At 37.6% G+C, this 14,042-nt stretch overlaps 1 long non-coding RNA gene across 2 annotated transcripts in view; it reads right to left on the minus strand.

The window, feature by feature from the left end:
* Positions 1–14,042, minus strand: part of LOC115265377 (uncharacterized) — a 324,698-nt gene that overhangs the window by 58,267 nt on the left and 252,389 nt on the right. For both annotated transcript variants that reach the window (XR_009998125.1, XR_009998124.1), the window contains exon 5: positions 1,276–1,359. This is a non-coding gene — a long non-coding RNA (uncharacterized LOC115265377). The remainder of the gene's footprint in view (positions 1–1,275; positions 1,360–14,042) is intronic.

The following is a 14,042-nucleotide window of genomic DNA, read 5'->3' on the forward strand; positions in this document are numbered from 1 at the left end:
CATCCCTTACTAACCTTTGGAAGAAACTCGAAAAGAAATTCTTGAGAAAATTATGATTAAATTCCTATACCTACTCATTGGTGGGTTTTTAAAATAAATCTTTGAAAGAATTCTAGTATAATTCTCGAAGGAACTGCTGGAGGATTCCTCGAAGTGACTTATAAAGGAATCCCTGAAAGAACTCCTGCGGAAATCCCTGAAGGAGCCCCAGGAAGATCCATGAAGAAACTTCAAAGGAAATCTCTGAAGAAACTTCTAGAAGTATCTCTCAGCAATTCAGCAACTCCTAAGTAAATCCTCGAAGAAACTCTTGGGGTAATCACTGGAGGAACGCCTTTGAGAATCCCTGATGGAACTCCTGGAAGATTCTCTGATTGAGATCTTGGATACCTTCATTTAGAAACTCCAGGAGAATTCCCTAACTTTAGTCTTAGAGGAATCACTGACAGATCTCTGATGAAATTCCTGAAGTTATCCGTGAAAAGGCTCCAGGAGGAATCCCTGAAGGAACCTCTGCAAGATTTCGTGAATAAACTCCTGGAGAATTGTTGTAGAAACTCTTGAAGAAATATGATTCTAATCTCAAAGGAGTCGCAGAAGGTTATCCTAAAGGAGTCAAGGAACTTTTGCAAGAATGTCTGAAAACCCTCCAGGAGAAATCCCTGACGAAACTCGTGGAGGAATCCTCATAGAACCCTAGAAAAATCCCTAAAAGAACTCCTTTAGGAATCCCAGAAAGAAATGAACTTCTGAGGAATCCGTGTAGGAGGTCTTGAAGAGATCCCTTAAGGAACTCTTGGAGAAATTTCTGGAGAAATCTCTAATTATAATTCTTAGGGGAATCCTTGAATGAACTCCGTGAGGAATCCCTACAAGAACTTTTTTAGGAATACCGGTAACAACTCCTTGAAGAATTCCAAAACGAACTCCAAGAGGACTTCCTGAATGAGCTTCTGTACGAATTCGTCAAGGGAATCCTATAAAAATCCCAGAAGAAATTTCCAAATTAATTGCTTTTTCAATAATTCTGTCACTATTTAGTCATGCTTTTGCTATGACATTTCTGTTTAGTGGCGGAGTAGTGATATTATTTGTTTAAACGATTCTAGTCAATCTATACTCCCTATTGTAGCAACACTTTCTCGCCTTCCAGTCGGACAAGACGTAAAATTCATTGAAAACTTTCCCATCGGATTGTTTTCCGCATCTAGGAAAGCACTTTAAGACTTGTTCCAAATTACCCCCCGTTTAAAATATGTCCCGTGTCTTACTTACCGAGTCAGTTGAAGATATTTAGCCCTTCTTCTCGCGAACAACCTTGCGGCCGACGCGACGGCACAAACGTGGCGCGGGCACATCCTGCAAACGGGAAGATAACAGGAGAACACAGAGCGCTGTAGTTAAATATTTATAATTATAAATCAAAACAAGGAATCGGAAGAGGATCCGGAATGGGTTGTACCAGCGACTGTCGCCGCCGTTTTCCAGATGCCAACCGCACAGTAGGCACAGGTGAATGCGAACGCGTTTATGCTACATCGGTTGGCGTGTTGTATAAATTATTCAAATTAAAGTAGGCTGCTGTTTTGTGTCATTCGTTTAAGGCGAAGATTGCAGTGGGGATAATTGTGAGAATGTTCTGTTTAAGTTATGACAAATTGAGTTTTTTGATTGTTAATTACTTGGGCTTATTATTAGATTTACGGACATGTTACTCAAACTGACACCTTCTAAATAGTAATATGGCATTGGCTTGTTACTGTTTTTTCTTGGTGATAATTTTAATAACATTTTTTTAGATTGCATTGTGAACATACTATCAATAAGATTCTGTTTGTCGACAATGTCATATTCAATTGAAATCAAACGGTACCACATTGTTATAGAAAATTGAATGTGACACCCTGACATTCTGTCTTTTCTTTCACAAACATGCACCCTTAGCTTGAAAAACAAGTGTATTTGAAACCAATAAAATCAGATGCAATTTGGTTTTGTTAGCACCCGTCAATAAGTGAGATGTATTGACATTTCCATGGCACCTCACAAAACAAGCAAACACTACTGAGCTGGAAACACGAACTGACGACTACTGCATGCTATCTTGCCTGACACCCATCGGGAAGTGTGAAAACATACATATTTTCAAACGAGAACATAACAACAACATAAGAATCCATGTCCGCACCATTGTCTGTGGCAAACCTGCTCCTGACAAACCGTATTCTTCGGGCAGCATAGCCTGCTTGGATGCAATTTCCATCATGCAACAACCACGAGAGAAAGTGTGTAATCGTATGGAACAGTTTTATCTTGGTTCGACAAACCAGTCAGCCCATGTCTCTGTCTCTCTCTATCTCTACCTTGTTCTTTATGATGTCAATAGGTAAATACGACCCATCAGTCATGCTTCGTCTCCATCACCCAAGATTCACCGCAAACCCCCCAGGGGTCCCACCACCGGAGCTGTCCCAGAATGGATACGGATCCCCACGACAATGTTGTGTCGAAATGAATAAATTATATGCATATCTCTTTCACCCACCCCCGGAGTTCCCGTCCGGTCGGTCCGCAACCCCCAGGCCATTCAGCAAAGGAGCATCTTCTTTTCACGGGAATCGAACAATCGAATGCAGAGTTTCGCTTTCCCAGCCCAGCCCAGCCGCCTTCGATTCGATCTGCGGGAGGATAGCCAAGATCCAAGCAAGCTCTGATGATGGGTCAGGTGACAACCGAGGGGATAGACACACGAGGGGTATTCAAATAGAAATTCTTGCATATTGAATCGAGTAACAGGATTTTGTGTTTGCATAAAACTTTGTACCAATCATCCTCTCTCGGTATATCAGGCAGAAGTACGATTCCTTTCTCGGTTCTTGGATCGTTCCAGCTTTACCACACACACAGGTTGGTCGGTTCCATCGCTATACGGACTAAAAGCAAGCAAAGGAGCGAGTGAATCTGACAGATTGTGCACCAATCCACTGCCGGTAGACCTCAATCACATCGTCGTCATCGTCATCGTCGTCGTCGGTCGATGGAATTGATGCTTGCGATTGAAAATGATACGCTACTGAGCTGGTCATGGCGGTGGTGATAGCGAGGTGGTGGGAAAGGTAATGCAGCTCAGCAGATAGATAGGTTACGATTTGGCTCTTAGCTGGTCGACAACGATGGAAATGGTAGAGAGATGTAGATGTGAAGTTTGAACAGGATCGCCAAAGAAAATTAGTATGAGATGGTAGGCAAAGATGTTGGCAAGTGTCAACTACGGTCAAAAACCCGGTAGAAAGTGGGTAACCTTACTAATTGTTCTACATATGACTCTGCCGAGCCAAAATAAATTCAAAGAAGACTAGCATGTAGACATCAATGCGAAACTTGTTTCGACAATAAAATCAAGAAACGGGGACATCTCGTATCAACCGTTCCGAATACGAAGCATAATATGGCATGATACCGGTGGGAGTGACGTTGATAAGAAGGTCACCGTCACTCCTTGGTCCATAGTTTCCAGAGATGGGATACTGGCATTTTCCCCTTATGTCCAGGCTCTTAAACCTAGTCAAACAAGTCTCGTTGGATAAATGTACGACTCGTGCTGAAAAAAAAACATCATTTTGAAACTTATTGTATTAATGACTATTTCAAGTTACATTCCATCACAGTCAAAATCAAAACTAATACGAAGAACAGCCTTCTTGGTAAGAATGTGCATAATGTTTGCATTAAACAAAATGGCCGTTATGTCAAATGACCTTAATGCCAATCGGTTTATGTCAAACGGAGCTCTACAAAACGGTTCTATGCCAAATGGCGATATGTCAAATGGGATAGAGCCAGATTTTCTGAAGTAATCCTAGGTAAAACTTGCTGAAGAAGATTTTCTGTCTTTTTTTTAAATTTATTTCTTGAACAAATACTAAATGAATTTCAGACGGAATTTTTGTTGTTGTATTCCTGTCGAAAAGTCAGGAAGAATTCTTTAAAGAATCCCTCGAAGAATATCTAAAGGTATCTAACATAATTTGAGTGGAGGATTTTCTGCAGCAATTTGAAGGAATGTTCTAACAAAAACTTAGAGAAATTCCTCAAAAAATCTCTTATTATATTTTGGAAGAACTCCTAACGCTATCCCTTAAAACAATTCCTGGATAATTTTCTGAAGCAATTTCTCGAGAAATAAGTCGTATTTCTGAAGGAAAATTTGAAGAAACAAATGAATAAAATTATGCAAATATTCCTAGAAAAATCCCTTAAAGGAATGAAAGGAATGAAAGTTCCTTTATAAATTCGTAGGAAAAGTTTCTTAGAAATTTCTGAAAGAATCCCTGATATACCTTTTAATGTTTCAAGGTATCCTTGAAGTAAATTCTGGATGAATTTCTGAAAAAAAAAAAAACACAGAGAAAACCCCGAAGGAATTTCTGAGGCAATTACTAAAAAATCATGCAAGAATCTCTTTAAAAACTCCTGAAAAAAATCGTGGACACATTCCTTCGGAACTTCTAATGAAATCCCTGGAAAAAAATTCGAAAGAATCCCAGGAGGAGTTCATTGAAAAAAATCCAAAGTAATCCCAGGAAAGAATTCTGAGAAAAAAAAAAGATGAAGGAGTTTCTGAAAGAATCCACGAAAGAAACGCTGGGGTAACACTTGGAGATTTTTTTTGAAAAGTCCACTGGAACTACTTCTAAGAAGCTACTTGGAGGGTTTTCCAAAAGAGATCCCAAAAGATATTCTGCTGATTTTTTTGTAGGAATCCTTGAACGACTTTCTATGGGGATCTTTTGCGAAATTTGTGAAGAATTTCTTGAAGACACAGTTGGAGGAATTTCTTGAAGAATTTTGGGAAGAAATTCTAAAAGAACGTAAAAGTAATCTTCGAATTACTGCTGGAGGAATTCACAGTTCAAACTCTGAAAGAATCCCTGGAGGAATTTCTGAAGCAATAATCCCTGAAAAAAAAATTCCAAATGAATCTGGTGGAATATTTGCAAACAAATCTGAAAGAATCCCTAGGAAAATTTTTAAAAGAAGTGCATGGGAGAACTTCTGCAGCAATCCGTGCAAGATTTTCAAAACAACTCTTCGTGAAATTTCTGTAAAAATTACTTATGAAATTCCTAAAGCATTGGAAAATAAAATCAAATGAATCCTTGGAAGATTTTTGGAAGAATCAATAAAATTTTGAAGAAATTTCCGGTGAATTTTCCGAAAAAAAAACCTGGGAAAATGTCTGGAAAAATATTAAAAAAAAAATCAGTAGGGATCCTAGGACAGTTTTCAAAAATAATCCCAGAAGCATTTTGTTTACGAAATTCATGGAACTTTTTTTTTATCTGTATTAACGAGATTTTTAGCCTTAGGCTAGTTCATCTCGGGACCCACGCTTCACTTCCCTTCCGAAGGAAGAACTCACATTTTGCGAGTTTGTCGGGAGTGGGATTCGATCCCAGGTCCTCGGCGTGATAGTCAAGTGTTCTAACCTTCACACCAGGTCCTTTTAAGCGATCCATGAAGGATTTTCAAAAGAATTCTTGATGAAATTTCAGAAATTTCTCAAAAAAATCTGGACGAATATATTAGGCAATCCGTGGAGGAAGTTTAAGAATTCGTGGAAGACGTTTAGAAAGAATCCATGAAGGAATTCATGAGAAAATATCTGCAGGTATCTCACAAGAACTTTCCGAAGGAATCCCTGGGGGAGTTTTCAAAGAAATATTCGAACAATTTTCTAAAAAAAACTTAAAAAAAACTTCTTAAGGATTTTGTAAAGGTGACCCTGGAAAAGAAATCCCTGGTGGAATTTAAGATGGAGATTGTGGGAGATTTCCTGAGTAACCATCGGAAGATTTTTTGAAAGAATCTTCAAAGAAATCCATGAAAAATGGCAGGATAATTATTTAGAATCTGTAGGAACGCTTGGATGATTTTCAGAAAGAATTCTTGTAGGAATTTTTGACGAAACTCATGGAGCAATTTTTAAAGCCATCCATGTAGATTTTCAAAAGAACTCTTCGTGAAATTTCTGAAGGCATTCCTACTCAAATTTCTAAAAAAAATCCCTGGACATTTCTCTAAAGCAATCCAAGGAAATTTTATCAGTTCTTTGAAGATGTTTGCAAAGAATACGTAAAGGAGTTCCGGATTAAATTTTTGAAGGAACTTTTCAAGAATCTTCCGAAAATAATTGAGTCAAGTACAATACACTGAAGACGACCTTACAAAACCATCCAAAGCTTCCAGCATTCCAAATTCGTTCAGAATTTATTGATTCTTTCATAATTGTTGAGAAAGCTTTCCTGAAATTTCCTAAGAAGTTTATCATGGGATTGCTTCCAGGATTCCTCATGGGATTTCTTTAGGTTTTCCTCCAAAAATTCCTCCAGGGATTCACACGGGAATTTCCTCTGTGTTTCTTTCTGAAAAAACTCCAGGGTTTATTTTAAAAATTCCTACAGGGGTTCCTCCAAAAACTCTTTTAGAATTCCTTCAAGAATTCCTCTTGGAATTCTTTCAAGAACTCCTCAAGGAATTGATCCAGTTCTTCCTATAGGGACTGTTTAGGAATTCCCTTAGCGATGCCTCTTAGAATTGCTTCCAGGATTCCTCCTGGGGTTTCTTCAGGAACTGCTACAGGGATTACTCAAAGAGTTTGTCCACGAACGCTTTTTAGGATTCCTTCAGGGTTTCTCCAAGAACTCCATCTGCGATTTTTTCAAGAACTAATCCAGAGATTCCTCTGGGAATTGCTGCAGGGATCCCTCTAGCAATTCCTCCAGGGATTCCTACAGAAATGTCTCTAGGGATTCCTCTAGAAATTTTTCCAGAAATTCCTCCAGGAGTTCTTCTAGAGATTCCTCTAGGAGCTTATCTAGTGATTCCTCCGGGAATCCCTAGAGCAGTGATTCCCAAAGTGGGCGAAATCGCCCCCTTGGGGGCGAAAATCAGGCCTAGGGGGGCGAAAATTTGAGAAATCAAAATTGGGGGGCGAAAATACTAAAAAGGGGGGCGATTTTTTCTATGATTGGAAAACATCAAAAGTATTGAATTATAAGTCGAGAATGTGAACTGAATCATAAAAACTCCCTGACATTCAAGCTTTCAGTTCCAGTTTTGTCTAAGATTTTAAAAGTGCTGTGACTATTAAACATAAGCATCGACTTAATTCTACAGAATTATTGGTATTTGTGTGGGCTCTTTGGCAAAATTGCTAGACGTATTTCTGAAGGGTTTGTGTGATTCTGGAAATCTAAATAAAAATATATTTGGATACTCCTATAATTCATAGGAGTGATTTTTCATGAATCGTGATTAGTTTTTGTCAAAATTATGAAAAGAACTTTTTTTTTCGCGAATTGATGAGAAAATATGCGTTTCAACTCGTAGGCGGACTTATTTACGGAATTTCCAAGCAAAAACATGAATAGGGTCAGGGACCATTTGGGCGGGAGCACCTATTTTGGACACTTGCTGCTACAACTCAGCCGATTTCAAACCGATTGACTTGAATTTTTACACATGGCTAGATACTGTGCGTATCTGATCGTCTCTCAAAAATCAAGTCAATCGGTTCAAAATTGACTGAGTTACGTTACAGCAGCAAGTGCCCAAATATGTGGTCCTGCTCAAATTGTCCCAGACCCTATTAGTCGAATTTCAGAACACTTTTCTTATGAAATTCGTATCACAGTATTTACAAACAACTGTGTTTGAAAGTGTTTCAGAGAGGCTCCTCGGAGGAACTCCAAACTTTACTGAAGTTCATTTGGAAACATTCCAAAAATTCTGCGTAAAATTCCATTTAAATATGCCATATTTACTTATTTGACAATTCATTTAATACACAGAAAGCATTCAAATGTATACGCAGCTCGTTGATTTGAATCTGGATGTGGATTTTGAAAAACGTAACTACATTTGAAAATACACCGATATTTATTATTAATATTTTTCCTTATTATCGGCAACAAACCGATATATTTCTGAGTTGCACTTTTTTCACATAACATATGTTTGTAATTGTTTTCAAATTCTCCACCAGTCTGACTACTTGTGACCAAACATTGACTCTCAGTCGTTGAAAAAGCCCTTTTAAGAAAAATGATAAAACATCTGGTTGGGAATATCGAGTGTTCATATGTGTTCACAGTTTTTTTTTTTCTATTTCGATTAATAAATGTTCAATTAACAACAGTTTGAGAAGTAGGCATAAACGCGATTTCAATATTTTTGTAAATACGATTTAAATTCACTATATTCTTTTTTCAAATGCGGAAAATCAACGCATTTACAAAACAATTTAATGAAAATTAGAGCGACACAGATTTAGGTACACTGATTGGCACTACTAGATTTGCCACAGTAGCGCTTTTAAAGGCATTACCTAAGCAAAGTTTCAGTCTTCTACTATAGACAAAATAAAATATCACCTAGGGGGGCGAAAATATTTTTTTGAAGCTCTAAGGGGGCGATACCTCCTAAAAGTTTGGGAAACATTGCCCTAGAGGATTCCTCCAGGAAATCCCCATTTAAGAATTTCCCCAGGACTGCACTCGGGAATTTCTTCTGTGATTTTTACTGGAACAACTTATTTTAAAACTTCCTCCAAAGATTTCCCCAGGAACTCTTCTTAAGATTCCCTCAGGAACTCTTCCTTGTATTCTTTAAGGAACTCTTCCAGGAAACAGTTCATTACTTTCTTCAAGAATTGTTTAGGGATTCCCTTGGAAATTCCTCTTGGAATTGCTTCCGCGAATCCTTCTGGAGTTTCTTCAGAAATTTTACAAACGTTTCTAAGGATTCCTTTCTCCAAGAATTCCATATTCATGAATTATTCCTGATATTCCCCTACGAATTCCTTCGGAGATTCCTAAAAAAATCTTCCAGGAATTCCTTTGGAAATTTCTGCGGGGTTCTCTAAAAATTCCTCCACGAATATCTCCAGAGCTTCCTCCAGAATTTCCGCCAGAAATTCCACCAGAAATTCCTCTAGGAATTACTCTAGAGATTTTTTTTAGGAGTTCGTTTGAAGATTCCTTCAGGAATTCATCCAAGGACACCTCCAAGAAATCCTACAGGAATTCTTTCAGGGATTCCTCCAAGAATTCATCCAGGTTTTCCACCATGCACTCGTTCAGGACTTCCTCCAATCATTCCTTCAGAGATTCCTCTAAGAATTGATTCAGAGATTCCCCTAGGAATTCCTACAGGAATTCCCGAATTCATCAAGGGATTCCTCCAAGGATTTTTTCAGAGTCTCCTACAGCAAGTCCTCCAAAGATTTCTCCAGGGGTTACTTCAGAGATTCCTCTAGATATATTTCCAGAAATTGATTCAGAGACTTCCACAGGAGTTCTTCCAGGAGTTTCTCCTGGGATTACTTCAGGAATTTTTCCTAAGCTTCCTCCAGGAATTCATGCAGGTCTTATCCAACAAATTATCCAGGGTCTTCTTCAGGAATTGCACCAGGCAATTGTCTACGGATTCCTTCAGAAATTCTTCCATGATTTTTCCTGAAGGAGCACCAGGAAGTTTTCCAGGGACTCCTCCAGGAATTCTTCCAGATTTTCCTCCAGGAATTGCTGCAGTGATTCCTCTAGGATTTTTCCAGGGGTTTCTTCACGAATTTCTCAAGAGATTTTTTAATGAATTTCTTCCAGAGTTCCTCTAGAGACTCCTCTAGAAATTTATCCAGTAATTGTTTCAAGAATTCAACTAGAGATCCCTTCAAGCATTCCTCCAGGATTGTATCCATGAATTTCTCCGGGAATTGATCCACAAATTGCTCTGGACATCCTTGAGAAACTATGTAATCAATTCATCTAGAAATTTCTCCTGTAATATGTTTAGAAATTTCTGCAGGAAAATTTTCAGGGATTTCTTCAGAAATTCTTACAAGAATTTCTCCAGGAATACTTTCAGTAATTTTTCAGGGATTCCTCAAGGCATTTCTCCAGGAATTTCTCCAAAGATTTCATCAGGAATTGCTTCAGGGATTCCTCCAGGGATTTCTCCACGAATTTCTCCAGAGATTCTTCCAGGAAACCCTGCTAGCGCTTTCTCTAGAAAATTTTCCAGGAAATTCTCCAGGAATACCTTCATGAATTTTTTAGGCATTCCTCCATGAATTACTTCAGAGATTCCGACAGGAATTCCTCCAGAAATTTCGTCACAAATCTCTCCAAGGATTCCTTCAAGAATTCCTTCGATGATTTCTCCAGGAAGTCCTTCAGAAATTGCTCTAGAATTTCTCAAGGGATTTTTTCAGAAATAGAAAAATAAAACAAATAAAATTACCAATCTCCCAGAATTCCACTAGATATTGCTCCAGAAATTCATCTAGTAATTCTTTCAAGAATTTCTCCAGGGATTCCACCAGGAGTTCCCACAGTAATACCTCTAGGAATTCCTCAAGAAATTTTTAAAGAAACTCCTCCAGAAATTACCCCAGGTTTTTTTTTAGAAATTCCTCCAGGAATTTCTCCAGGAGTTGCTCCTGGACATCCTTCAGAAATTTTGTCAGCAATTCCTCCCCGAAATCTTCTTGGAATTTCTTCAGAGATTCTTCAAAAAATTTTCAGGGATGCCTCCAGGCATTCCTCCAGGAATTCCTTTAAATATTCTTCCAGGAATTGCTACGGGGATTTGCCCTGAGATTCCTCCAAGAAATCCTCCTGGAACTTCTCAAGGGATTTTTTCATAAATTTGTCCAGCAATTCCTCCAAGATTTCCTCTGTAGATTTGTCGAGGAATTCTTCTAAGGATTGCTCCAAGAATTCCTGCAGGAATGTCTTCAGGAATTCCTGTTCGGACTCATCCAACAATTGCTCCACGAATTCCTACAGAGATTACAACACCAGGAATTTATTCTGAAGTTCCTCCAGGATTCTCTTTAAAGATTTTTTCCAGGAATTGTTATTTCTCCAGGGATTCTCTTCCCAGAATTTATCCAGGAAGATCCCCATCTTTTCCAGGGATGTTCCCAAGAATTTATCCAGGATTACTTGATGTTTTTTTTTTAATTATTTCAAGAATTTCTGGAGGAATTCCTACAGCGAGAAGTATTGGAAGATTTTTTAAAAGGATGCATACAGGAACCAGGAAATTATCCAGAGATTCTTTCACGAATTCCTCCAGCAGTTTTTTCGAAAGATTACTCAGGGTTCCCATTAGGAATTCTTACAATACAAGACAATAAGCCCTCCAGAGATTCTTCCATGCAACACTTGGGTGGGGCTAATTAAAAAAAAAATCTCGCCAGGATATGATTTCCCAAGTGGAAACACACAGAAAAAAATATGTAATTAAAATTCAGCGAGAAATCATGCACATAAAGGGGAAGCTAGAGTTAGTGCATTTTTACATGAGATGTAATGTAAATTACGTTACGTTCGTGTAAATTTCCGCTAATAGTCGCGTAACCGATTGGTGTCCATGATGGTTTACGCGATGGTTGGCGGAAATTTACACGATGATAATGTAATTTTACATTATATCTCATATAATTCTAGCATTCCCTTTATGTGCATGATTTCTCGCTGAATTTTAATTACATATTTTTTTCTGTGCACTTAAACTCTTTGCGACACCCCTAAATATCAACTGAAATCGCCAATTTTGATACAGCTCACTTATTTCGACTACACAGAAAAAAATATGTAATTAAAATTCAGCGAGAAATCATGCACATAAAAAGAATGCTAGAATTTTAATCACTTTTACATGAGATATAATGTAAAACTAAATTATCATCGTGTAAATTTCCGCCAACCATCGCGTAAACCATCATGGACACCAATCGGTTACGCGACTATTAGCGGAAATTTACACGAACGTAACGTAATTTTAAATTATATCTCATGTAAAAATGCACTAACTGTAGCATTACCTTTATGTGCATGATTTTTCGCTGAATTTTACATGAATATTTTTTTCTGTGTGACATTTTTGCTTGAACAAACCTTCAAAAAACATTTCAAATTTAATTTTCTAACATAATTTTTCTAGACAAAATCGGTAATTTTAGAATCCAATTGAATTGAGGCAAATTTGTACTTGAAATTTCGATATCTCTACTGGTTTTTGAGATATTTGAAAAAAAAAATGTCTTATTTTGGTATCTAACCCAAAAAATCAAATTGGACGTAAAACAAATCAGAGCACTTACCAATTTCTATTGAAATACACATACTAGATGCTAGTTTACCTTCTACATATGTTCAGCGATGTTTGAGTACTGACCAAGGGCTATCATGTGTGATCATTCACTATTTGGATTTATGACCACAGATGGCAACACTGATCGATCTACATAATACCGTCCATTAACTGGGGGTGTTTCTAGTTAACAAGTAAAGTTTGAACTTCTCTATCTCGGTAACGAAAGCAGATAGAAATGTGTCGTCTTCGGCGAAGTTGATCAGAATGACAAGAATATTCTATTAAAATACCAATAAGCTAGTAATTTCACCACTAGGTGGCTCTAGTTATGAAGAAAAAATTTAGATTTCTCTATCTCGGTAACGAAAGCAGATAGAAATGTGTCGTCTTCGACAAAGATGTCCAGAAGGACAAGAACATTCTGGTCATTAATTAATTAGTTGGTGATTTTACCGCTAAGTGGCACTAGGTTAAAATTAAAATGTAAGACTTCTCTATCTCAGGATCGAAAAATTATAGAAATGTGTCGTTTTCGCCAAAGTTGTTCAAAAGGACAAGATCATTCTTATTATTAATAAATTAGTTGGCGATTTTTCCGCTAGGAAATCAGTTAAGGAGACACATCAAGAAATATTATTTCAGTTTTCCATACAAATTTTGAAGGCACAAATCTGATGAACGAAGTTCTGAACCACGCTGCATTTGTTTATCCTGGCTTTTTTTTATTCCTTGTTAGCATAGCATAGCATAGCATGAATACTTGCACAAATCTTGGATGGAGTTGCAAAGTTGAATATTTCCATTGACATTGCTGATGTTGCTACTATCTACAATGTCATAGATTCACTCAGCTCCACACACCTGGCCAAGTCCTTGCAAGCATTTATAAATCCCTTCATCAACTTAGGAAGAGCCCAGAACTGAAGCATCTTCCAATAGATGAAAGGATGTTGAAAATAGCGAATTTTCAACTTATATGCAGTTATAAAGTAAATATACTGAAATAGAAGTATTTATAAATAAATAATATTGGAAAGATCTCACCAATTGTTGTGGGGTTTTTGTGGTTCAATGCCGATCATCTAATTGTCTTGATTAATGTTCTTCTCTGTAAAGAACAACACAATACTCAGCAAAGAACAACACAATACTGAACACTAAACACCCGCGCATCTATTGTTTTGGTTTTCACTCGAGACAATAGCGAACGCGATCGATTATGCTGCCATACTCACCCCTTACATGAGCGATGCATGCACAGCCAAGAACAACACAATCCCTGGCTTTTTTTTATTCCTTGTTGGGTATATAAGTCACTGCGACCAGTTTTTAGATCTATTGTCAGCAATAACATATTTTTCGCCCCAACATGAAGCATTGTATTGCACTTGAGGTGCACTCTAACATTGTCGAACATTCAAATTGCCTATCTCACACCATATCAGAGATGTTGAGCTATATTTGAATCTGTATGCCCAGTGTTGCCAGCAATATTTTTTGTCCCAACGTGAAACAATGTACTGCACATGAGGTGCACTCTAACATTTTCGAACATTCGAATTGCCTATCTCACACCCTATCTAAAATGTTGAGCTATATTTGAATCTGTATGACCAGTGTTGCCAGAATTAATATATTTTTTGTGTCCAAACGTGAAATAATGTACTGAACTTGTGGTGCACTATAACATTGTCGAACATTCATATGACCTATCTCACACCGGATCTGTGATATTGAGCTATACATATTCGAAACTACATGACCAGTGTTACCAGCTAGTGCAAAAATTATGTATTATTAAATGACGTCAACAATTTCTGTATTTTAAAATGACGCCAAAGATGCCACTTGACTTCTACATAATATATACTGAACAA

The sequence above is a fragment of the Aedes albopictus genome, chromosome 2, assembly GCF_035046485.1.
Source record: "Aedes albopictus strain Foshan chromosome 2, AalbF5, whole genome shotgun sequence".
Classification (NCBI taxonomy): Eukaryota; Metazoa; Arthropoda; class Insecta; order Diptera; family Culicidae; genus Aedes; species Aedes albopictus.